Source organism: Fistularia commersonii, chromosome 20 (genome assembly GCF_037954325.1).
Source record: "Fistularia commersonii isolate RoL2024-O1a breed Wild chromosome 20, RoL_Fcom_v1.0, whole genome shotgun sequence".
Taxonomy (NCBI): domain Eukaryota; kingdom Metazoa; phylum Chordata; class Actinopteri; order Syngnathiformes; family Fistulariidae; genus Fistularia; species Fistularia commersonii.
In genome coordinates this window covers 1892587-1920000 of record NC_141303.1, presented here as the reverse complement: position 1 = coordinate 1920000, position 27414 = coordinate 1892587, and the positions used below count along the sequence as shown (strand labels likewise).

Here is a 27414-nt window from a genome sequence, read left to right as displayed (position 1 = left end):
CCCCCGGCGACCCCTCACGATCCCCGGCGGCGGGCCGGCCCCCTTCCCCGCCCACCTCCCTTCTCCACTCCCGCGGCTCCCGCGGCTCCCACGTCCGCCGGCCTCGGCGCCCGGTGCAGGGGGAGACGTTGCGCGGAGTGGCGGGTGGGAGGCGCTGCAGGGCTTGCGTGGAAGGAGGAGGAAGAAGAGGAGGAGAGGAGAAAAAAAGGAAAAAGGAGTGAAAGGGGAGGAGCGGCGGAGGAGGGAGTAAAGTGGCTACACGGCGAGAGCGGCGGTCCGGGGCAGACGCTGCTTCCATCCCGGTGCTGCGAGCCGGAGAAGCGGGGGTTGGGGGGTCACACTTCCGTCCCGGTCCACTTCCACTCCACGGCGTGACGAGCCCGGTGTGGGTGCGTTTTGCGTCCCTTCCCCCTTCCCCCGCCCCCCACCCCCCCCCACCCCACGCACCATCACTAGCAACACCACCGGAAAATACGAACGGCGATCCGTGCGGGATAAAAAAAAAAAAAACAAAAACAAAAAACAAAACAAAACACCGCGTTTATCCGGAAGCAGCGGCGGCGGCGGCGGCGGAGGGAGCGGAGCCGAGGAGCCGCGGACGGACGGACGGACGCCCGGGGGAAGGAGCTGCCCGGCGGCCGCCGGAGGTGAGCGCTCAGCCGGTGTGTGCAACCTTGCTTCCCTTCTATATTTTTATGCATGTGTGTGTGTGTGTGTGTGTGTGTAACGTTGACGTGCTGCGTGGACGCCAGGAGTTGAGACACCACTTGTGTTGCCATGAATGAATGCATGCATGAATGAATGAATGTATGAATGTAGGGGAGGAGCGCTGGTTTCCTTCTAAACTGCGTGCGTTTGTGTGTGTGTTTGTGTGTGTGTGTTTGTGTGTGTGTGTGTGTGTGTGTGTGTTTGTGTGGAGGTGTTGTCGCCATCGAATTACAGTGAACAGGTTGCACCTTCGACCTCTGCCCAGGTCGACCGCTCCTGGATGGACGCAGATTCGACACACACACACACACTCTTGTTGTTAAATATAAAACATGTTTATTTTAAATCTCCATAAACTTCTCCTTCTTTTCCTTTCCGCTCCTTTCCCTCGAGCGACACATTTCCGGGGACTTTGGCTAAACTGGCCTCGGGATTTGAATCCGAACATGCGTGTCATATTTATTATTTTTTTTTTTAGGCGTTTAATATTCCCAGCGTTGTTGTTTTATAAATATATTTTTTTTCATGATAGAATTATATTATAATTGCATCCCTTGGTGTTTTTATCACACATATTAAACATGTCGACCTACGCCCCGACGCAGGCTTTTAATTTTATTTCAAAATTCTTATTTTGACCCCTGAACATCTATTTCAAGGACTCCTGGGATGCTTTTATTTTCAATTTTTTTTTTTTTTCTTTCTTAAATTGACCCGGCTTCCGTGACGGTCCGGCGTTTTTCGCTCTCCATCGGAAAGCTCCGGGTTCCGGGTTCCCTTCGCCCGACGCGGCAAACCCGATCTCGGGGATAATCCTTCTACATCAAACGTGATTTACGCCGGCCAGCGGAATTCATTTAGAAATTACCCGGAGAGCCTCATCCTGTTAGTAAAGGCCAAGTGAAAAACGACTCCCGTTGTCGTGGTCAGCAAATCGCAACGCTCTTCCTCCTCCTCTTCCTCCTCCAGGTCTTTTTTTAAAAAAAAAAAAAAAAAAAGAAGAATTTTTTCAAACTCCCTCCATTTTCCGCCCGTCAGGAGGACCGATGGAGGAATCGGTCGACATAAAGAAGAAGCGCAGATGAAACGCTGTGTGTTTTTGTTCTTGGGTGAAGTTTGTGAGCTGCTGGTGTTGCCTGTGGTGGATGCCAGGCACACACACACACACACACACACACACACACATGCTCGTGCACGCTCTCGGCGATACCAGTCACGTCGATGTCAGCTTCGCCGGTTAAAGGAGAAGGCAGAATCACGAGTGATCTGTTAAGAGTGTGTGTGTGTGTTTGCTTTTTATTTATTTTGAATTTGCAGGGATGAAACCGACTGAACTCGAGGAGGACGGAGGTTTTTTCTCTCCCGCAGCGACGCCGGGCGAGGGTTTCGCCGGACGAGCTAGCGTTCCGCGAGATTTCTCATTGTTTTGTTTTCGCCGTCATTCCTCTGGATTCGCTGGCGGATCCCTCGGTCATTTACCGTCATTTTAATTTTCCGCTGAGTTCCCAGATACTTGCTTGTGCCCGGCGCCGCCCGGCTCTCCATCCAGATCGGAAAGCGAGATCCTAAAGGAGCGTATTCTTCTTCCCTGATTGAAACGGTGGAGAAGGTTACAGTTCTTGTACGCTCGCCAGTCACGCCGGACATTTTTTTCCAAGACGAATGCAACGCGGAGAGCGAACGTCGCCACGTTGGCATCACAAATGGTGATCAATACATCAATATAGATGATCGATCGTGGTGTACGTTTGTTGGCGGCGTCGGAGTGCGAGCGGAAAACAAGATCGGGCAGGTTTTTAACAATTAAGGAGTCGTCGCTAACGGCTAACGGCTTGTTTAACATGAGCAGAATGTGAACCGTCCTGTTGCTAAGTCGCCTGTGGTCTTTCCGCTAATCCCGAGTTGCCACGAGAACCACGAAGGACACCTCGTGTCGGTTTTGTTCTCAGGCCGCCATTTTGGAAAGGATTTCGTTGCCAAGGTAGCGGTTGGTGATGGGATTTTGTGATGAACAACACCTGCTTGCATGGAGATACTGCGATAGAACACGTCGGTACTACGGCGAGTACTAATCGAGTACTTGTATGGACCGATATGACACATGACCCTGAATTTGAAGGCGGCAGAGTAAATCCCTGGAGTCGGCCATCTTTGTTATGGTCGACTCACCGAATGACTGTAACCTTGGAGGGTGTTGCCGTGGCGACTCAGGCCTCCCGGTTTTCGTTGTGTAGCCACATTGGGTTCTGCGCCGTATCCTTGCTTGCGATTTGAGCCCAGCAGTCGTTTTCATTTCAAAAAATTTTTTCTTTTTTTTTTTTTTTTTTCGGAAAACCGCTAACTTTGTTGGTGTGACGCGGCGGGGCAAAGTCAGGAGACGGCAGAAATCACTTTAAGCACTTTAAGTCATGATCGCCAAAAAGGAGAGACAATCAAACCCCGTGAAGCTTCGTATCCGGAGGGAGACGGAGAGAAGCCCCAAAACTCAGGGGGAAATCATCAGATCGGACCGTCTGTGCAGACAAATTGCACCGCTGCTGAAATGCTCCCGGTGGGATTTGGCGGCGAAATGAAGATGGAGCAAAATAGTGTTGCGGTCAGATCCGGTGAAAAGAAGCTTCTGGAAAGCGGCGGCGGCGAGGAGGAGGAGGAGGAGTTCTCTCTCGTCTCCGTCCATCGGGAAAACGTCCCGGTTCGGTTGCCAAACTTTTGTGTTTGCTTTTTTTCTTTGTGTTGGCAAATATGAACCAAGTCTGGGTTGGAAGAGCGGAAACAAGGGTGTTTCGGGATTAGCGGATGCTAACCGTTTTTATCCACCTTGAGGCAGCGGTTCGGGACAAAGAGTCCCCGGTTTCCATCCCGAAAGTAATACGTCGGGCCTCCATGTTGTCCAGGCTTCTTCTGTGCGGTTCCTCCAGGTTCTCCGCTTTCCTACCGAAGTCCAAAACGTGCACGAGGTTCAGCGGAGAGTCTGAATTTGTCCGGACGAGTGAATGAGAGGGTGAATGGTTGGACGTCTATTTGTGAATGAGAGGGTGAATGAGAATCAGAATACTTAAATGATTACCAAGGGGGGAATTGCGTTTTTGTTAAAAGCAACTCCTGCTCGCAGAATGAAGAATCAAAATTAAAAAAAAAAAAAAAAAATCTATTTTCTTTTTCTATAGCTATATCTTCCTATATCTGATCCATATAAAAATAATAATAAAATAGCGAATAAATAACATAGCGAATAACATATCAAAACAAATAAATAAAAATAAAGTTTGTAAAAATATATGTAGCATAAATACATGCGTATTGCCCAGTACATGTGTATGAATGCGTGTAGTATTTTTGTGTAAAAATCAGTTTTTTTGGTCAACTCTATATGACGTGTAGATGAGAGGGTGAATTGTTGTGTGAACGGTTCTTTGATTCCTATGATGCGTCTCTCTTTGGCGTTTGAAAAGAATTAAAATTTATTTTCTTTTAGCTCTTCCTTTTTAAAATATGAATATTATGGCAATTTTGAAACATCTAAATAAAACGCGTTAAAATGTTTTTGTCACTCTTTCCTCACGCGCCAGTAAAAGGATGACAGCACGTAGAGAGAGGACGGCATTTTTGGTTTGCTGCCGGTGAATAATTTAAGTTATTTTTTTTTTCATAAATACAAGGACTCAAATAGACATTGTGTGTTTTGCTTAAAAGTAACCTTCAACCCAACGTCTTTTTTTTTGGTGCTCCAAATGTTTTGCAAAAATGTAATTTTGTAATTTCTTTGCAGGTTTTCATTGATTTAAAAAAAAAAAAAGCCAAACATATTTTGCTTATACATAGTACTTCTAGTTCTGCAAAACCCAGAGAAGGACTTTTGTCCTCAATTTCCAGCAACCCTGCAAACCCCTCATTGCCACATCATCCTCGCGATATAGCAAATATATCATGAGATATATATATATATATATGTATATATATATGAATGCAGCGCAAACTTCTGTACTGTGATTTTTGTTATAGGTATATGTGTGTACATATTCATTTTTTTATAGTATACATATATATATTTTGCACTTTGTATACATGCATATATATATGTATATATACATATATATGTATGATTGTATGTGTATATAGTCTATTTATATTTATATATAAATATATATTCATTTATTTATTTTATATTAATATATATTTCTATTCTGTATATTATTCTATATTCTATTATTTATAGTAAATATTTTTTATATATGTACACAAATATATATGTGTATGTATGTGTGTGTGCATATATATAATGTACTTTTATATACATATATATATATACTTTTAAAATATATATATGCATGTATATGTGTGTGTGTGTGTGTGTGTGTATATATATTTGTGTATATGTATATATTTTATATTTTTTAACATTTTTTTTTTTTTTATTCTAACATCGCAATAAGATGCTGCTACCCCATGTGCACCCCAATTTTTCCTCGGGGACAAATAAAATTATTTTTTGATTCTGATTCTAAAGGAAAAAAACAAAAAACAAAAACAACCTTATATGCCGTTAATTCATTTTAAAATTTCCAAAGGGTTGTGTAGCTCCCGTTGTTTTCTTTACTGCGGGGAAACGTCTCCGAATGGTTCTTTGAATGGTAAAAGGTTGCCGACCCCTGCAATATGATGTACTGAAGATAAAGCAGCATAGACATAGAAGCAGCACAGATAATGAGTATGTTTTGTGGAAATACAAATTTAAGGCTGGGCAGCAACTCCAGGGACGTCGTGGTCATTTCCCGGGCGATCCCCGGGTAACAGGTGTGGCCTCGGCGCCATTTCGGTTCGACCTCCACGCCGCTCGTCGTGACTGACAGCGATCCCTCAAAGCGCAACCGTGCAATTTGTACGGTGGATATTAAATCCACACGTTTTATTCCGCCGGCCGGGGAATCCGTCGCCGCTCCCCGGGATGTGATTAGGTTGTCAGCAACCCATCAGCCGTCTGGGGTGCAGACGCCGGGCCGTAGGTGGATCGAGTCCGCCGAGCGCCGCTTCCACGCCGCGCTGTCATTGGATGCATGTAATGCCGTAAAGTAAACAAACATCTCCGTCCGTTTGAGTGACAGCTGTCGTGTCGCCGCCGTTCGTTACGTTCTTGCAGCTCGCCGGAGGAGGCGCCGTCGCCGCCGCTCTGCTAATCCTCCATTCGGTTTGAGCTTCAATTTATATGGATTTTTAAATTTTATTTTATTTTTTTCAGATCAGAAGCGTCATTGATTTTTCACCCCTGGCAGCTGGTGTAAACTTCACTTCTTTATTTTTATTGAATTAAAAAAATAAAGGCTTCAAAAAAATGAAGAAATACACAATCTTTGCTGAAAGTGAGTGCGGTGTAAGAGTCCGTTATGTGTGTGTGTGTGTGTGTGTGTGTGTCTTTGCGTTAAACTTACATAACAACCCTTTGGGAAGCTGCTGCGTAAAAGACTCCGCTTTATTAATTTTAATTTTTATTCTAATTAATTGATCATTTTTATAATTCACGCCACATCACAATACAACTTTAATTTAGATTGATTTATATTACCATCCCTGAGGGGTGTGTGTGTGTTTGAGTGTGTGTGTGTGTGTGTCTTTATGTTAGACCTACACAACAACGTTTTTGGACGCGACTGAGCAAAAGCCTCAGCTTTTTGAATTTAAATTTTAATTAATTTATCAATTAAAATAATAATTCAAGCTAAATCACAAAACAACCTTTATTTAGATTGATTTTTATGACTATCCCCATGGTGTGTGTGTGTGTGTGTGTGTGTGTGTGTGTGCTAGACCTACACAAAACCCATTTCGGAGGCTCCTGTGCAAAATCCTCAGCTTTATGAATTTTAATATACTGTTGAAAATTGATATATTAATTGACTGTAAATCATAATACAACCTTTATTTAGATTGATTTTTATTTACTATCCCTGAGCTGTGTGTGTGTGTGTGTGTGTGTGTGTGTGTGTGTGTGTGTGTGTGGAGACAGTACAGTAAAGCAGACAGTAGCCCTTTGCTGCAAGCCAGTCGCACAATAGAGTTGGTGAACACACATTTGCGAGAAAGATGATCTTTTAAAAGTGTTAAATATTTAAACTCACAGGGTTACGATATAAAAAAAGAAAATAGAACAGCAGCAACCTCCAAGTGATGTAAAATGATGTGAAAAGACAGTTTTGTAAGACGTTTTTTTTTTGGCTTTGTCTGCCTGAAGAGCTGCTGAGTGGGTTTCCTGGCTCTCATCTCGGCAGAGCGGACACATTTATATAAAGATTAAAAATTTTTATGGAAACTTGTGCGCTGCAGCTTTGCAGCCAGAAGGTCTCTGGTTGGATTCTTCTTCATGTTTCCGCATGGGGTTCCAGCGCCAGAAGATCTGGGACGTTGAATGACTGAGTGAATGATTGACTTGATATATCTCGACATGTCGTGTGAATTTGCGAATTTCTTTTATTCATGATATTATTATTTATTATCTGTATTTTTACAATTTTATTTTATTAATCGTAGAATTTTTACTTATTTTTTATTCATTAGAATTTATCATTATTTATTTATTCATATTATATATTATTAATTATCTATTTTAAATATTTATTATTTACTTGTGAATTTTTATGTCTCGAAATTACTTAAGAATGAGTGAATGATTGACTTGATGTATCTCGACATGACTTGTGAATTTTTATTATTCACGATATTATTTTTTACATTTTTATAATTGTATTTTATGAATTGTGAATTGGATTACTTATTATAATTTATCATTTGTATTATTTATTTATTCATATAATATATTATTAATCATCTATTTTAAATATTTATTATTTACTTTACTTGTGAATGACTGAGTTAATTTTTATTTCTCTAAATTACTTGCGAATGAGTGAGCCAACGGTGGTATATCTCGACATGACCTGTGAAATTGTGATTTTTAATTTATTTATGATATTATTATTTATTATTTAAATTTTTATAATTTCATTTTATTAATTGTGAATTTAATTACTTATGAGAATTTATCTTTTAAATAATAATAATACATACGATTTGTACAGCGCTTTTCAAGGTACACAAAGACGCTTTTGTAATTTTTATTTATTTATGCATATTATATATTACTATATTATTAATTTAAATATTTATTATTTACCTATGAATGACTGAGTTAATTTTTATGTCAAATTTTCATGTTCAAATTACTTGTGAACGGTCGTATATCTCGACATGATTTTTGAAGTCGAGTGAATTTTTATTTATCTATTTTATGTATTACTTTTTATTTTACTTGCGAATGAGTGAATGTTTGCTTGACATGTGAATTAGTGAGTGAAGGTTGTATATTTCAACATGTCGTGTGAATGAGAGTGAATATTTATTTATGTTTTTATCTTGTGAATTATGAATGTCAAACATGTGAAGGAGAAGGTGAATTTTGTCTCTAAATTGTGAATGAGTGAGTGAACGGTTGTACATCTTGACATAACATGTGAATTCGTGAATTTTTATTATTTTATAATATTATTTATATTTTTATAATTTTATTTTATTAGTTGTGAATTTAATTGCTATCATAATTTATCATTTGTATTTATTTATTCATTTATTTATTCATATCATATATCATATATTTTTTATTAAATGTTAAAATAAAAAGAAAGCAACGAGCACCAAATGATATAAATTGATCAAGACGGTGTTTTGGCTTCATGTGCTCAAGAGCTGCTGAGCGGGTTTCATCTCAGCAGAAGATTAAAATAAAAATCATGAATTTCTGAGGCGATCAGTCTTTTATTGATCGTCCGCGTGTCTCTTAATATTTGCATTTGTGTTTCGAAAAGGGATTCACTCGTTCATCCGCGCACGGCTGTCGCCGCAGTATTTCCTGGATGTACCTCGCGCCGCTCTCACAAGTTGTTTTTTTATTTATTTATTTTTTTGCTAATTTGGAAAAGCGTTTTTTTTTTTTTTTTTTTTTTTTTTAAAGCTTTTCCGCTGCCTGTCGGAAGCGAAGCGGCGTTTTGAAACATCAAAGATGGGGGAATTATGTTGATTTTCAGATGGTACTCGACAATAAGCCCCTCTCAAACCTGGAGTGCGTGATGTGAACGGCAGGGAGAGTTTGAAGCTTAATGAACGAATGAATTAATTCTTCTTTTTGGTTAAATAATCACAGATTAGCCGCGACGGGCGACAACAAGGCTTTCTGTTTTGAGCCTGACAGGAAAGCCGTTATAACTCAAATATAAAATCGTGGCTGCAACTTGGATTATTATTATTTTTTCATTATTGATTAATCCGAGGATTTGGAGGATCTTTTTGCAGAACCTTTTCAGACGCCAGGGTGTTTATCCATGCATCGGGACAGCAGACGAACCAGGGAGTAGGACCACTTCTATGTGTCCGTTCAGAACCGAATCAACATTTCCCATGGAGATGAATGTGAAGCCAGTTGATCCGTTCTACGGCACCAAAAACATACTGTTCTCATGGGTTTATTTGTGGCAAAAAATAGAAAGGAATTACCTTAATTATTTCTGTGTTTCTTTCTCTTCTTGTTAGCACTTGCACTCCTTTAGCGTTTCCTTCGGTAAATCGGCAAAAGTAAAGCCTTCCCGTCGATGAGATTTTCGCTAACGCTAGCGTTATCTCCACCAAGCTTCAAGTGTTTCATTCATTCAAACAAACAATCGCTTTTCTTTGTTAGCGCATCTTTGCATCGTACACATGGTTTACTTAGCCGTGTCGTAGCGCTCTCATGTTTAGCTGTTATTTCCCTCTTCAGATCTACTGTAATTCTTAACTTCTACTTCACATTGCTAGCGCTTTTAACTTCTGGGAGCCACTAATGTTCTGCATGAAAAGCATGAAAAAGCACTTCAACAGGAAAACACGATGAACAATGTAAACAACACGAAGTTCCAGACACGACTGCCGCTAGGCTACAACGCAGCAAACCTGTGCTTTTGTTTGTGCGTTCGTGCACCGAGGCGCGTTCGCATCTCGATTGCAAATACGATTGAAAAGCGTGTATGTGGGTTGATTTGTTTGAAATTAGAGGCGTTTCGTAAGCCGAGGTTCTGCTGTCAATAACGAATGAATGAATGAATGAATGAATGAACATTGCTATCTGCAGAGACATACCCTTCGAATCTCGATTGCAAATATGAACCAAAACGTATCCGTGGGACGATTTGTTTGTCATCAGAGGCGTTCGTAAGCGTTGCTAGCGGCAGAGACGTAGCCTTCAAAACAGGTTCCCCTCAGCGAGGATTACAACATCTGTCATTCAAACGTTTGTTTATCTTCATCACTGCTGCTACGGACACCGCGTTCACTCATTCTCCGACTTTGTTTACTTGTTTATATTGCATTCGATGTAAAGAATGCAAAGTTCCATGCATGACTGCTGCAACGCTACTAGCTACAACGCTACTAGCTACAATACAGAAAACTTGTGAGTTTGTTTGCGTGTCAGCGCAGAGGCTCATTCGTACCTCGATTGCAAATATGAACCAAAACTCGATATGTTTATCATTAGAGGCGTTCGTAGGCGTTGCTAGCTGCAAAGATGTAGCCTTCGAAAGAGGTGTTTGTGTTCTCCTCAGCGAGGATTACACTGAGAACCGCCGCTTTCTTTCCCCGGAGCAGCTCTCCGTCAGCGGCTCGCTTATCAAGGCATCTTTTTTCCTCCGCCGGCGCGGTCATGCCGAAAGGGGAAAGAGAGCGACGGTTAAAATGACAACGGTGCCGATCTCCAGATCCCCCACCTGTCGGAGACGACGCCGAAATCTCCAGCCTCACCCGTGGCTGAACCGGTGGCGCGTTTCTAGAGTGGCTCTCGGGGTCGGGGCTCGCGGCGTGAAGGATCCCGCCTTCTCCCGCGAGACGTTCGCCGGCGCTTCAAAGGGACCCGGCGGCGTCTGCAGCCGCTCGTCTGCACGAGGCTTAAATATCAAGATGATTAAAGAGCGGGATAAGTGCTAATTTCCTTCTTTAAAAGACCAGGATCACTTTGAGGGGATATGAATATTATTTCTTCCCTGTCTCTTGAAATGGACGTCTGCAAACAACACATTACCATAATCACACACACACACACACACACACACACACACACACGCACGCATCATCATTAAACAGTTATATTTCCAAATGTTCAATTGCATTAATCACAAACATCTGATCCCTCTGCTTTTGTCCGTCTACCTTTTTTTCTTTTTCCATTTCCTCGTATCCTCTCAGCCAGTGAGCGGTTTCAGTATACAGGACTGTGTCAGAAAATTAGAATATTGTGATATTTGTCTTCTGTAATGCAATTAAAAAAACAAAAAAATACTTTTTCATGATATTCTAATATTTTGCGGTAGGATTTTTGAGTTTTCTTAAGATGTAAGCCATAATCAGCAATATTAAAATAATAAAAGGCTTGCAATATTTCAGTTGTAATGAATCCAGAATGTATGACATTTTTGTTTTTGTAATTGCATTACAGAAGATAAAGAACTTTATCACAATGTTCTAATTTTCTGAGACAGTCCTGCATATACTACTTTTTTTTAATTTTTTTATTGGCTCAAACAGTCTTAATAGGGGAAAATTAGACTCAACTCTAGTAATCTAGTCATTCAGCCCGACTAATAAAAAAAACAAAAGTAGAACGGAGATTAAACCTAAACCTGCAGGCTGGCAGAGTCGTAAAGTTTGCAAAGTTCAGGGTCAAACTTGTTCCTCTGTCTGCATAAATATGATTAAACATCAGCCATTTCAATAATGTGCACATCGGCATCTAGAAACAGGATTATAGTTGTTTTTTTTTTTCTAGTTTTTTTATATTACAGCTTTTCTGATGTTCAGGGACGCTTTTTACAAATATCAACGTGAGGACCTTTGAAAATGTATGATTCAAGTTCATGTTTTGATTTTATTTTTATTATTAATTTATTATTTATACTATTTATTTAATAATAGTGTGATATTGATGATACTGAATGATAATTTTGGGGTGGCGGTTGTGATCGCGCCTGTCGCTGCCATTCACTCTGTCATTTACGTTACATTATTATTTATTTATTCATTTATTTATTATTATATCATTCACTTTTTATGTTCCCATCCCTTTTTATTTATTTCTCCCTGGTTGTTTATTCTCACCCTCGCTGTTTTTTTCCCATTCTGTTGTCTATCCTTGATGATGTCGTTGTTGTGACATCTTTTACTATCTTCTAATTGTCAATTTATATTCATATCTATTGATTTTATAACTGTTACGTGCCAAAAGAATTTCCTCTATGGGGATCAATAAAGTTTATCATTATATAGAGGCAAACCACCATTCATCCTGTCATTTAGAAGCAAACAACCATTCATTCCTTCACACTTCACATACATGCAACGTTTCCCACATCATAAAGAGACATGCAAAAATTCACCCGTCATATTGAGACGTACAACTATTCACTCTCATTTACGTTTCATATACAGCCTGGATCGTCTGCAAAGAAAACAGATTGTAGTTTTTTATTTTTCCTTCCTTCCTGCCGTGCTTTACTCTGATGCGCCATTTCACACATAAGCTACCACAAGCTAGCCCTTCGAAAAAATGAGCCGGAATGAAACGTTTTTTCGGGGAGGAAACGAACAAACGACGAGACCGCGGAAGCGTCGCGGACAGCCGGCAAAATGAAAACTGCATTTAAAATAAAAATATCTAAATTACGGGCTCATTGCAACATGTGAACCATGAGCTTTAACGGCTAGCTAACGATATCGGCGGCGCATTGGTTAGCGCTTTGGCATGCAAACCCTATTTGTTTGGGGTTTGCATGTTCTCCCCCGTGTCCCACAGTGCAAATAATGCAGAAGTTTGGTGAAAAAAATGGCCTCAAATGAGCGAGCGAGTGAGTGAGTGAATGAATGGTTGTTTTGTTTGTATATGTGGCCCTGTGTGGCCCGATACACTCGGGATAAACAGCAGATAATGGTCTGCGGAATTACACTGCTCAAAAAAATAAAGGGAACACTTAAATAGCACATCCTAGATCCCAATGAATGAAATATTTGTATCAAATACTTTGTTCTTTACATTGTTGAATGTGCTGACAACACAATCACACAAAAATTGTCAATGGAAATCAAATGTTTACACCCATGGAGGTCAGAATTTGGAGTCACACTCAAAATTAAAGTGGAAAAACACATGACAGGCTGATCCAACTTTGATTTAATGTCCTTAAAACAAGTCAACATGAATCAGCGTTGCTTTCAAAGTGGACGCTTTGATTTCACACAAGTTTGATTAACTTGGAGTTACATTGTGTTGTTTAAATGTTCCCTTAATTTTTTTGAGCAGTATATTTTCATGCATAAAACGTCCCTGCGGAAAAGATTGGGTGCGACTTGTGTAGAAGCATACAAGTCACTCGTCATATTGAGACGTATAACATCAATACATTACAGAGACAAACGTCCATTCACCCTCTCATTGACCCGTCGTAAAAACATTCCCTCGGAAGCGCTAACCGCCGCGCCACGATTATTTTTATAATATCAATTAAAGGCCCCTGGATTTCATCAGCATCCATCCGGTGCACAATGTGCTCTCCGGTAATCCCTTGTTCATTAATCTGATTGCGTATTATGACGGTTTACTGGCGACACGTCACATAAGAACGCCTGAAGTTTGATCTCCTGTGGTTTCTCGGTCGGCGCGCCATCACTCTGTCAACACAGCTGTCGGGTCGTCCTCATCTGACCCGCCTGTCCGCCATCGCTAACCCCTCGAAATTCCCGGGTGACGTGAAACAAACAGGTGTGTCGTCCGACCCCGCTCGCCGACGCGCCGAGATTCCCCGCCGCTCTCATCTAAGCTTAGCGTGGCACGCTGCTAACTCGCTAAACGGCGTAAGGTTTCTGTCCATAGCTGCGCTAGCGCCCGCGCAACCCGATACCCGCTGCGCTAGTGCAGCTAGCGTCCAAAAAAAATGCGACTCTGCATATCCGCTGTCAACGCTGGACTTGCTCTTCACTCCTGAACGCCGTCAAAGATTTTTACAAGCACGTTATTTCTGGGTGTTTTTTTTTTTTTTTTTTTTTTTAGCTGCTCGCTGGCAGCGGTGATTCATCCCCGCTACTCCCACCGCAGCTTTTACGGCTTCATTAATGGGGTTTCGGCGGCGGCGATATCTTTTCGGTCAAATACGGCGCTGAATATTTAGCATCGCTGGCTAATACAAAGCCAAGTATACTAGCGCAAAAAAAAAAAAAAAAAAAAAAAAAAGTAAGCAGGGGCAAAAGGCCATGAGCAAACGCAGTTATTCCGAAGCTCTTTAGAGATCAGTGGACTATGAAAGGCGGTCTCTCCAGCTGCCCTGGTGAACATAGCTGGGGCTTGTGATACCCGTATCACATTTCTAAAAAGCCTGCAGTTTCACTGTTCGGAAGCCCAGATGTTCTCATAATACAATAACCTGTGACCCTCTTACATCCACGGGAATTGAGTCAGAAGCGCCGCCTCGGAGCTCATTCTCAGCCGCTCCTTTTCTTATCTTCTGTAGTCAGCCGTATTTGATGTTTAAGGTCGGTAAATATGATTCTTCCCTCCTCCTAATAGCCTTCTTTCCGTTGAGAGAAAAGCTAAAACATCGTTGGTCCTCGGCGATCGGCAGTCGGCGGTCGGATTCCCGGACCCTTCTTTTCCCGCGCGTCCCCTGCCGGACGCTGAACGCAACGTGTTGTTCCCGTTAGCCCGGTTAGCATCGTCGGCGCGTGAGCGGGTGAACGCTATCAAGCGGAAAGTGTTTGGAAAGCGCAGAGGTTAGCGCTTCCGCCGCACAGCGAGAAGGTGTCCGGTTGGATTTCTTTCCGTGTGGAGTCTCCAGATGAGTTCCCCGTGTTTGCCTGGGGTTCTTTCGGGTTCTCCGGGTTCCTCACATCGTCCAAAAACATGCGTGAAGTTCATTCGAGACCCTGCACTGCCCAGACATTTGAATGAATGATCGTATGTCAATTTGATGTGAATGAGTGAGTGAACGGTTTTCTATATAACTAGTGGATGAAACAGTGGATGGTTGTAGGTTTCTATACAACGTGTCTGACAGAACACACGGTTTTATTTGTGAATGAGTACGTGAACGTCAGTGTGTCCCCACATGATGTGTGAATGAGTGAGTGAATTCATCGATACCTACATGGGTGATAGAGTGAATGTTTGTTTGTGTAAATAACAAGTGGATGAAAAAGTGAATGGTTGTATTTGTGAACGGTCCCAGATCAGGTTAGGCACCAAGTTAGGCGATGCAGTGTGTGTGTACGTTTGTGTACGTTTGTGTACGTCTTTGTCAAAAAAAAAAACCACACTAACCCAAGCTTACTGTTGTGTATATTTCCTGTGCATCTTGTATTTGCAAGTGTTATTTGCAGTCCTTACGTCCTCTATTGTAAGTCGCTTTGGATAAAAGCGTCTGCCAAATGTAATGTAATGTTTGTACGTTTCTATATGATGTGTGAATGACAGAGTTAATGTTGTATGTGTGAGAGAGTCTATGAATAATTATATGTTTCCATATGATGTGTGACAGGGTGAATGTTTGTCTGTTTAACTAATGAATGGTTGTATGTGTGAATGAGTGAGTGAAAGTTTGTGCGTCATTTGATGTGAGTGAGCGAGTGAATATTTTCTAAATAACTAGTGGATGAAAAACTGAATGATTGTTTAGTAAACCCTTGTTTTTCGCGGGGTTACGTTCCAAAAAGAACCCATGATCGGCAGAATCCGAGAAGTAGAAACCTTTATTTTATTTTTTTACAATTATTATACAATGAAATACTCTATTATACATTGCTGCTGTCGTCCTTATGTTTTTTTCTTCCTTCTTTATGGAACGAAGGTAAGATTCATTAATTCCGTAATGCCGACCTACAGCCGCATAGCTTTTACCTTCCCTTAGCATGTCCAGAAGTTTAGCTTTATCTGCGATAGATAGCATCTTCCGCTGCCTTTTGGGCCCTTTTGTCGCTCCAGAGCGTTTTGTCAACATTAAGGGTTTTAGAGAAATTGCAAGAGAATTTGCACGTACGTCATGTAAATTTGTCAAGCTGTTTTACGTACGTGTACATATTAAACTGCAACGTTATTGACGCACAGGTAGAGAAGAAGCGGAGTGACTTTTTAGCCAATCAGAATGCAGAACACAATGCACCATGCAAATCCGTGAAGTAGCGAAACCGTGAAAAATAAACCGCGTTATAGCGAGGGATCGCTGTATTTGTGAATGGTCGTATGTTTCCATACGATGCGTGAACATTATGGTGTGTCTATAACACAAGTGAACGAAAGAGTGAACAGCTGTTTGTGTGAATGAGTGAGTGAATGGTTGCATGTTTCCATGATGTTTGAATGACAGAGTTAATGTTTGTATTTTATGAATGAGTGAGTGAACGATTCTATGTTTCTATACGACGTGTGAATGTTGTTTGTTTGTATTTCATGTGTGAATGACAGGGTGAATGGTTGTATATCTTTAAGTTTTGGCCACAGAATTAATGTTTTTCACGTCTAACTAATGCAGGGCGGTGTGTTTTCACCGTTCAGTGTGTGTGTGTGTGTGTGTGTGTGTGTGTGTATGTGCTGTACATTGATATCCATTAATCACTTGAGGGGTTAATGTGGAGGGGGATGTGACTCCCCAGCACCTTTATTTAGGGGCGCGGGAGCTGAAAACTTCCCGCGTCGTTCATCAAACCGAAGGCCGTACATCCATCCGGCGGCGGCGGCGGCGGCGGCGCGTGATTCTTCGCCATCGTCCGGACGAACGGGAAGACGTCGCTACGCCTGTAAACGCGGCTTATTTCGATACAGAAAGGATCCAAACAGGTTGTAAACAGGACGGCGCTGCAGATGCACGTCACGCCCCCCTCCATCTTCCCGCCAACGCATGATTTATGTGTCCTCTTAACTGGAAAGCCACCTTTCCGCCGCTGCTGTCGGCGAGTATGAAAATCAGACATGGCTCCTATGTATGCTTTCATTAACTGGAAACATATTTACGCCTGAGATTAATGATTTGGGAGTTTTTTTTTTTTTTTTTTTTACAGTTCCAGAACGAGATAAATAAAACATACAGGTCGTGGTGGGGCGGTGGAGGAAAGAAAAGCCCGCCGGTTGTTAAATTCGTTAGAAATATACGCAAAGATTTCAAACAGATGAACCTTTCCCGGCTTCAAAACATTAAACGTGTTCGGGACGGCGAATTCAAGGCGCGTTTTCATTTTATCTCGTGTAGCGGCGCAACTGAAAATGACAGCGCCGAACCATCAAATTGTTTTATTGTAATTTCCCAGGGTTCTGAAAAGGGTGGGGAGAAATGAGCTAAAGTGACTTCAGTGACCGGTAAAATTTATTTTCCCTCCTCGAGTAATTTGAAGTCTGGTTTGCCTCGAGCAAACAAAGCCGGTCCGAGTCTGACGTTCCACCCAACCCCCCCCCCCCCCCAAAAAAAAAGAAAAAAAAAAAAAAACGGCCTCTCCTCCAGCCCGGCGTTTCCTCGAGGCAGATTCAATTATTCAATTTCAAATAAATTATTACGGGAATACAACCATGTCCTTCTAGCGGACAGTCCGCTCTCATAATAATATTTGGTATATTTGTAACAGCTTAGACAGATACTTAGGAGAGATGTTGTTTAATAGATGATGTTTATTCCTAAGTGGAGATGAGATGGTGAAGAACGGCTTATTAAAATGATGAAGGTTCAAAAGAAAAAAAAAAAAAAAAAAAAGGAGAGAGACGTCCGGGGAGCTTTGGCTGTCAAATAGCCACGCAGCAGAAAGACTCCAGACGCCAAGCTTAATGAGAAACTGCAAAAAGAAACAACAAAACATGGCAGCGGCACCGCAGCAGTGACAGGGGAGGACCGCCTCCCCGCCGCTAAAAAAAAAAAAAAACAGGCTTAGATGCCCTTCTGCCATAACGTGGGGGAGATGGGTTTGGGCTGGGGGGGTCGGGCCCAGCTTGACAAGCCAGGCTATTGGTTGACTGGCCCCTAAAAGTTGAATTTGGATGCTTTTTGCAATTAAAATCACGCCTGGAGTTGCAGAGAAGTATGTTATGCACTTGTCCTGCTGGTGCAAGACATGTATGCTGGCTGTGAGACAGTGCTGAGGTGGCAGTCCAAGGTGGAGGTGGGGCTACATCAGGGATCAGCCACTCCTGGTGATGGACAGGCTGACAGATGAGGCTTGACAACAATCTCCATGGACCATCATGTTTGCAGATGACAGTGTGGTCTGTTGTGAAAGCAGGGAACAGGTTGAGGAACATCTAGAGAGGTGGAGGTATGCTCTGGAAAGGAGAGGAATGAAGATGTGTCGCAGCAAGACAGAATATATGTGTGTGAATGAGAGGAACCCCGGTGGAACGTTGATGCTACGGGGAGCGGAGATCAAGAAAATGCTTTTTAAGTACCAAGTCCAGAGCAATGAAACATAGCTGAAGATATAGGAGGAAGACCAAAGAGAATAGTTGTGGATGGAGTAAAGGAAGTTAGCTGGCGTGAGAGAGAAGGATTCGCTGTGGCGAAAAGGGAAAAGCTGAAAATAAAAGAAGAACTTCCATAAAGGCGTGGATACATTCAGAGGGATCGGCCAGTCGGTCTCTTGGGTGTCTGGGGTTTGATGGGACTTTTGGCAAACACAGCTCTCGGCTTGGCTTTTTTAAAAAGCTCCCGCCCGCCACATTTGCCATTTGTGAGCCAGACGGCCTACAGTTTAGTGCAAAGGTTTCCTCGATTTTCATGTCAGTGGCTTGTATTTCGACCAATTGGACCAACTCCGGATATAAAGAACTCAATGGGAACATCTTCAGGAGGGGGTGGAGTTTACCTCTACTGTGATTGGCCGGTCGCTCACCTTCTCATTCACAGGCTCCGCCCCTTCCCCGACCGCAGAATAAGCGGCGTAGATGACGAATGAACGGATGTTTTTGAAACTTTTCGCGCACGGCTGAAGGGGATTTTTAGGAAACCGGACGGGACACGAAGGGCGAGGCGTTCAATGACTCGCCGGTTTAATCCAGTGTTTTTAAGGCTGCGTCCGAAGGCGGCGTCGCAGAGACAAGTTATCTTTCGTGTTTTTTTTTCTCTTTTTTTTCTTTAGCAGAGCGTTTTGTCCTGCAACGTTTAGCATGCTAGCCGTCGTTCCCCGTCCGCGCGTGAATTCATTACCGCTTTGAAAAGGGGAGACTTCGGATTTTCAGGGAGAAATCTCCTCCTCGTCATTAGGAAATCGCAGCTTTGAATCGCTAAGCAGTTCGGACAATAGCGCCCGGTCGCTTTGTTTTTTTTTTGTTTTTTTTCGTATAGAAATCCTGAGGTTTGAGACAAATCGCCTCCTCCCCCGAAATGAATGGTCCACTGGAGAATGGCCCCGCCGGCCTTTTTTTTTGAGAGCGGCACTAACGCGACGACAAGTTTGATTATTAATGGCGGGTCTTTATCTCTCGGGCCCTAATTGGTCTCCGCTGATTGCCGAGCGTTCTGATTAAGAAATGTCATTAAAATGGATGTATTGTGCTTTGCCAGTGATTTTTCGCCGCCAGATAGCAATCAGACGATCACTTCAGCAGATTCATTCCCGACGCTCGCTTTGACCGCCGGGCCGCCGAAACAAAAAGGAAAAAGATGAAATTTCGTTTTTTTTTTTCGGAGCCGACTGGTATTTTGGTCGCGTTCGTCGGAAAACGCCGGTCGTGTTTATTTACGAGTCAGTCGGCTTTAGTTTGGAATTAACGTCTGGAATGCGCTGAAAGACCGAGACGCAAAAAAAAGAAATTTTTAAATCTAATTTCTGGGATTCTTTCAGTTATTCAGCTGGTAATTCATTTCAGTCGTGACAATTCCTAGCCTGTTGAGCTAGGCGGTTAGCGCCTCCGCCTCATAGCAACAAGATCCCCCGACAACAAGATAGCAACAAGATAGGCTCCGCCCCCCCGCGACCCGGCGTGCAGGATAAGCGCCGCAGATGATAAATAAGTGAATCTCAATGGCTTGACATCTACAATTTGGATTTAGTCAAAAATATAAGAGTGCAGCAGGTGGTCGTCTTGCTTGGATGGATTGAGAGGGTGAACGGTTGCACTTTTAAAGATAAAGATAAAGAACTTTATTGATCCCCGGCGGGGAAATTTCTTTTTCACAGCAGCGCAACAGTTATTGTGTCAAAAAAAGGAAAATAAATATGAATATAAATAGAAAACAACAACATCATTGGGAATAATAATGGCAAAATAATGGCAAGTAATGGCAAAAAAAAACAAACAAAAAAAAACCTTATCTATGACATTTTTTTTTTTTTTTTTTTTTTTTTACTTGAAACTCTGGCACAACAATTTCCTTCGGGATTAATAAAGTTGTTCTCATCTCATCCCATCTCAAGCATTAAGGAATTGTGAGGGTGAAAGAATACACAACCAAAAGTAACCAATAATATGAATAGCGATAAAAATAAATAGCAATGAATAAAATAAATAAAGAAAAATAGGCAGGATGTGTGCGGGTTTGGACCAACAAGGATAAGAGAAACAGCAGAGAAAGGGCATGACATAAATATGACGTCAATATCTATATTTGAGGTCTTGAAAAGAAAGCAGTTCATCTAAATGCCGAAAATGTCGAAAAATAGTGAAGATAATGTTATAATGTTAAAAGGACATCATCTATCCAACAAGAGGCGTGAAAAAAAAAAGGAGGGAATCTATCACATGATCATTCTCCTCTTTTTGAACATGGCTTAATTTTTGCTTGTTTCGTGTTCTATGTAAAATAAATCATCTTTTCTTTTCGGAGCATTTTTTTGGCATTTTTTCAAAACCATATTTCTGCCGTCGATGGGGGAACCGGCCTGCAGGATAAGCGATAATAAAAAAATGAATGCCGCTACTGAGTTAGCCGGGCATTTATTCATTTTTACTTTTAAATCTCACTTAGTGACTCTTTGGGCACAAAAAAATAAAATAAATCATTGGTCTTATGAACGTGGAGTTAATTATAGCGAGAGGCGACAAAATAGAAATCTATAGGGAGAAGTCAATGAGGTAGTTAATGATGCTGCTTTGTGTGGAGTTAATGGGGAAACATCTCCAATTTCATGGAGAAGCAAACATCCCCCACCGCCACCTTTCTCTGCTCTGTTTCAAATAAAAAAAAAAGAAATAAAAAAAAAAAAACACGGGGTTCCACCGGTGGCGAGCCGCGTTCCGACGCCGCCATCTAAAATATTCAGTTTCTAAAGTTATAACCTCACTTCTTGTCGGGTAACAGCGAGGCGGTGGCAATAATACGGAGCAGCGGTAAAACCCATCGCAGCCTCTTTAATTATTTATGTGCAGAGTTATTTCTCTTGCTGAGATTTTCACCTCGCGTTATTTTGGCAGCGTTACATAATCCGGCAGATATCAGATTTTTTTTTTTTTTTTTTTTTTTTTTAAAAAGGCTGGCTGTGCAGCGTCGCAGGTTTCGCAGCTCCAGAAACTGATTTTGTGGAAAGAAAAAGAAGTGATTTCGAACGGGGCGAACCTCCGCTGTCTTTTATCATCCCCGGGAGACAGATCTGGACAGGTAACGGTTTCCATTCCTGCGCAATTGTCATAATGGAAATCAGACTGTTTTTCTCTTTTTTTTTTTTTTTTTTTAAAAAGGAAACAGAAACGTCTTCCAGGTTTTCTCACCCTTTATGGAAAAATCCGGTCAGGGTTGTTTTCTATAGGCTGTTAAGTCCGCGATGATGAATATGCGGCGATGGGACCGAAACATGATGAACGAGCACTCGACGGTGTTTCACTCTGAAGAGATGCCTCTCTTTTCCGCAGCCTCTCCTGAAAGCCGTGCGTAGAAACACGGCTTTTATTTTGAAAGTGAGGCTTTTTATTTATACGCGTCACCCGCGGGAGATGGGATAGGAGAAATATTTCCACCCCTTGGGTTTTTCCCGTTTCTCCATTCGTTCAACGTCTTCCAAAGCTAGATAACACCAAAATCCCTGTTTGGATTCCGAGCGGAGGCCTTCCTGTGTGGGGTCTGGGTTGGGTTCCTCCAGGTTCTCCAGGTTCCTCCAAAAGTCTAAAAACCCGCGGGACGTTCGCCGGAGATCCTCAGTTGCCCTGATGTTTGAATGGGGGAGCAAGAGTTGTATGCCTATGTGACAAATGAATTGTTGCATTGTTGTCCCTAAATGAAGTGTGAAGGAGAGAATGACTTGTATGCTTCAAAATCATCCATGAATGAGTGAGTGAATGGTTTTAGGTCTCTATACAACCTTTGAATGAAAGGGTGAATGGTTGTATGTCTCTATATGAAGTGTGAAGGAGAGAATGACTTGTATGCTTCAAAATCATGCATGAATGAGTGAGTGTATGGTTTTATGTCTCAATACAACCTTTGAATGAAAGGGTGAATGGGTTTCTGTCTCCACAGGATGCATTAATGGGTAAATGAATGGTTACGTTTCTCTATTGTACGTCTCAAAATCATGCTTGAATGAGGGGGTGAATGGTGGTACGCCTCCAAATGATGTGAATGAGTGAACTTATGTCTCGTATATACACGTCTCCTTGTGATTTACCGGCGAATCGTCCTGTCGCCGCTCGACCAATGACAGCCGGGATGGACGCCACCCCTCCGTGTGAATGAATGAATGAATCTTGGTGACACATTGGAGGTTTCCCGAGGTTTCGCACCTTCTCGACGACCCTGTTTGTTGGTCCGATGGCGCAGAACGCCGACGGCTCCCGCATGCATCTTCCTGATTTTCGGGAGATTCTCCACGTCGAGAAGTGAGACTCGCTGATTCGGCTTGATTCAAAGCAGTCGGGTTTAACCTTTTCGTCTTTCGCCGGGCTTCACGGAGGAAGCTTCACGGAGGGGCGTTAGATTTTTTTTTCCCTGATCCGAGGTTGTCGTCTCTGGAGGCGGAAGCAAAATAACCCACCACAATAACTCAACAGATATTTATTCATCTAAGGAGGAGTAGAACCTCATGGATCGTTATTTCCTTCACTTCCTGGGAAGAAGTTATAAATCATTGTGCGATCAAGGCTGTCTTCAGCAGAGCCTTTTTTTCCTTTTTTATTTTTTTCCCTCCTCGCCCAAACCTAGAAAATCCTCTTTTTGTGCCTTGGCTCCAAACACAAGCGCCGCTGGGCGACCTCCGAACGCGGCGGGTCAGATGACCTGCTGTTTCACAAACACAGCGCCGTTGTATCGCCGCCGACAATGGAAGGCCTTTTTTTTCTTTTTTTTTTTTTTTTTTTGGAAGCGTTGCGTCCGATGCCAACCCTTCTGCCATGGCGTCATCCCGACGGCTTCACGCCAACCCTTCCTGATATTCTTTTCGTTCATTTCTTTTTCTTTTACCGCCGCGTTAATTTGCAGCCGATCCTCGAGAGCTTCCCCTCCCCAAAGCCGGAGCCTCCGGGTTGACCTTTTCCACCGCCGAATTATCCGGCGTTGAGCTCTAATGCTCTCTCAGGGCAGTCGGAGGGTTATTGATAGCTTGCACGGCTACGTGCGTCCCCGCGGAGTCATTCGTCTATTCCCCGGACCAAAGATCGCGCTAATATATCTCCAGATGCAGATTTCAGCCTTCACGGGAAAGAGACGCCCCGCGTCCCGCCGTCATCCGCTAACAGTCGTCAGACGTTTTTGGTTTTTCACCGCGTTGTTGTTGTTTCTCCGCAGGTGGAGACGGCGATACTCCAAAGATCTCATTTGTCTGTGATGAGCAGCCCCGTCCACCAGAGACCAAAGGTACGGTAAGATACGAAAAGCTTATTATCTCGTATCCCTATAAACCTTTTATTACGCCACGCTGCAGCATGGAAAATCTCCATAAAGCGACTACCGTTTTCCCCTCGGTTGTAGTTGCTTTTAAACCGCGTCCGATAGACCTGTGTTTAGTCAAGTCAGACTTTACTCTTCTGCCGATCAATCGTAGCCCGGTTGTCGGACGACGTTTTCCGTGTCGAGCGAGCTCGGACCCGTCTTAAAATGATCGGCTTGGCTAGTCGGAAATGATCGGCTAGGCTAGTCGGACAGAAAGCGAAAGAGATAGAAAAGATCAGAAGGAGCGGCCGCAATCATCTCATGCTAACAACAGCAGCGCTAACAGTTACATGCTACTAGCCAGAAAAAGGACACGCTCCTCTGGTGCCCTGTCAGGGAAGGGTGCTGGATCAAAAAAAGTAGACTGAAAAGAGGTTTGAAAAAAGCGATGTTTGTGTGAAACTTGTACTATTTGTAGAAGTAATTATTTTGGTGTGCCGATATTTTTTCAAAACTTGATGCATGCTAATCCTCGATACGGTGGCGCAGCCGTTAGCGCTTCCACCTCATAGTGAGGAGCTCCCTGAATTGTTTTAGGTGTCTGTCTGACCCATGAACGACAGGATGGTGTGTCAAAATGACAAGTGAATGAGTGAATGAATTGTATGTCTATATGTGGCCTGTGATTGGCTAGCGACCGAACCAGGGTGACAGCGATTGGTGCAGGATAAGTGGTCTAGATAATGAATGAATGAATGAATGAACTTGTGATTGGATGTCCGCGGGCCAAAAAAGGATAGATAAAGTTCATTCTTACCGGAGCAGATCCTGAAAATGGTCAGTGATTATTTTTAAAGGCCGAGCGCTAAGCTAGTCCGTGAATCCATGAATCGATTCATGGATTCACGGACCAGAAAACAACCGCAGTTTGAGCGTAAAATGATTTCTAAACCTACAGAAACCATTTGTAATGGCTTTTTTTTTTTTTTTTTTTTTTTTACGGAGGTCGGGACGCTACAGATTACCTGGCGCCATTGTGGAAAAGCTTTACTTCAAGAGAATGATAAATTACACTCCGTACAGGGAGCTAGTTGATTTTCTTAAACAACGTAATGGATCCGAGTGAGTATAGATGTTCTGGGGTGTTGGCCTGGTTTAGCGGGGGGTTGATTGTGAGGAATTATTTGATATATTGCGCCATTAATTCTGCTCGACTTCCCCGCACTGTCCGGAAAATGAGCTGTGTCCGTCTTTGTTTCTCCGCCGGCAAACCGTCCCTCGCAATTCCTCTGCAACCCGAAAACCGCTCTCCCGGCAATTACGGGGGTCCGGGGGTCGTATTCGGGGTCGTTAGGAGACGGGATTACTCCCGGACGGGAGGACGGCGGGAATGCGCGGACCCCTCCGGTGGTCCGTTCACTGCTGATGAGATAGAATTGAATTAATGGGGTCGCCCACTGCGCCGACTGATTAGAAGCGCATACTGCCTCTGATCCCTGAGCGAGGTGACCGGGCGTTGGCGCCACGGGAACCCGTGCGGGGGGGTGGGGCTCGGCCTTTCGAATTCCCGTGTCTGCATTCGTGTGCACTCGTCTCGGGTCAGCGCGCCGAATATGAGCGGGAGTCATTATGCGCGCTCTTCGCCGGGGCTCGGACCCCGCAGGTGTAAAATAGTTGTTTTCCCGGTGCACAGCGGAAGTCCGAGCCACGACGGCGGCCTATCTGAACCCAGGCCGCTAGCACAGTTTGCCATGTTAAACGCGGCGCCGCACATAGTGGGCTTCCAAATGCCTCACCTGTGGCTGCTTTGGCGCGGCGCAGCATGGTGTGGCGCGGCGCGATGTTGCACAATGTGGTGCGATGTTGCGCGATGTGGCGCGATGTGGCCAATGTGGCGCAATGTGGCGCGATGTGGCGCAATGTGGCACGATGCGGCGCTTTCCCCACTTTTGTCCCTGTTTCACCTGTTTCCTCGACTTCCTGCGCCAAGTTCGAAGCCATTTTTTGTTTCCTCCCACCGGCCATGAAGGCATGCATTTGAACACGTCGCTCGATTAGTGGCGCGCCATTCTGAAATTCCCAGATACCCAATATGCTGATATATTACGTCTCATTTGGTTGATAGCGATGCATTTTTTCTCTGCCTAATGGGCAAAGAATGAGCAAGTCTCTCTCATCGCGGAGTTGACAAACTGTAATGCGATCTGTGATGGTAATCGTCCGCTAACAGCTGAAGACTTAAAATACCGACAAAAGTTGGCGAAATAACAGGAGTCCTTTCCACCAAGGCCGCACATCAAATTGCACTTTGTGTGGATAATTTTCCTCCCAAATATTTGAAAATACATATAAAATGGAGAGGGGACGGTGGCACAGAGGGTTAGCGCTTCCGTCTCAGATCCCTGATTCAATTCCGACAAGTTTCCCAAAACATGCAGGAGGTTCACTGATGTCTAGACATGTCAATGAGAGGTTCAATAGTTGTATGTCTCTGCATGACACGAGAATGAGAGGGTCAATAGTCATTATCGCCACCATGGTATATTTCAAGTGAATAAATTCAAGTCCAGTCGCCAAGACAAGTGAATGGTTGTATTTCTCTGTTTGTGGCCCCTGTGATTGACAGGAGGTTCATTGTTGGCCAGACATGTTAAATAGGGGGTCAAGAGTTGTATGCCTCTGTTGTAAGTCTGTACATGTGGCCCTGCGATCGACTGGCGACCAGTCTGGCGTAAACCCCGAATGAATGAATGAATGAACACTGGAAACCCAAAGATAAAATCATAGATTAAATAATGGCAGATGACATCAATGATATTTTAGCAGTATACGTAACATTTACTGCTTCTTTCACCCCCTCTATCTCTTAAGTCACCTAGCTTGATGTGCCTTACGCAGCCGCCCCGTCATGTCACGCCGCTTTCCGGCACCCGCAAGCAATCGGGAAAGGCGATCGTGAAAAAAACTCAAAGGAGGAAAAACGATTCCTTTCCGGCCATGTAGCCACTCGGTCAATGCGACGCTAGCCGTTAGCCACTGCATTTTAATGCGGCATAAAATAAATACCAAATGTAGCGCGGGGGTGGTTTTGAAGGTTAGATGTGGACGCAGAGTTCCGAGGCGCACGTGTTCGGTCCGGCCAGTATCAAAATGAGCCGGTTAGGGATAATTTGTGAAGCGTTTGTTTGGAAGCGCTTGTCCATCGGCCGCATTCAAGTCACTCAGGACTAATAGAAAACGTGGGTGGGAATGCCTGATGCCTCCTATGAATACCTCGGCGCCAGAGGTGACCTGCTATCTGTCGGGTGTCACCATCTGTCTCTGAATACCCAAAAACCTCTGAGTGGTTCTGTTTTCTTTTTTTCCCCCCCCTCCAGTTGCGACTTGTTTTCCCTCCGAGCGAAGTGCGCCCCGTTCAGCTCGGAAGAGGACGCGTGTTCCCGGTTTTAAACCGAAAGAATGAATTTGCTTAAATCGCTCCCGACACTGGATGAATAATAATATATCGGCCATAAAATGAAATCGCTCTCCGTCTGGCGGGGGTGGAAATGTCCCCCATCGTTTGATTGTGATTGAGACAGCTACGATTCAGCGGTGAACCTCTCAGCATTTTAATTTCTACAGGATTTATTTTGTCGGGGATTATCTTTATAAATACGGCGGCGCGGCGGTGAGCGCCTCGGCCCCTCACGGCGAGAAGGTCCCCGGTTCGAGGGCTCTCGGCGTTCCAGCCGCGCCCGAAACGTCCGAAAACATGCAGGAGGTTGATTGGAGACCCGAGAGAATTGTTTTATCTCGACACGACGTCCGAATGAGAAGGCGAATGGTTTATCTCTCTATATGCGACCCTGAGGTCCACTAGCGACCGGTCCATGGCGAA

At 43.3% G+C, this 27414-nt stretch overlaps 1 protein-coding gene across 2 annotated transcripts in view; it reads left to right on the top strand.

Moving 5' to 3' along the window:
* The first annotated feature begins 214 nt into the window (after positions 1-214).
* Positions 215-27414, top strand: part of klhl29 (kelch-like family member 29) — a 414899-nt gene continuing 387699 nt past the window's right edge. The window contains exons 1-2 of one of the 2 annotated variants that reach the window (XM_086166945.1): positions 215-647; positions 23451-23519. The gene's annotated coding sequence lies outside the window, so the exon portion shown is untranslated. Of the gene's footprint in view, positions 663-23450; positions 23520-27414 lie in introns of both variants that reach the window. The other variant, XM_086166946.1, reaches the window with a different exon arrangement.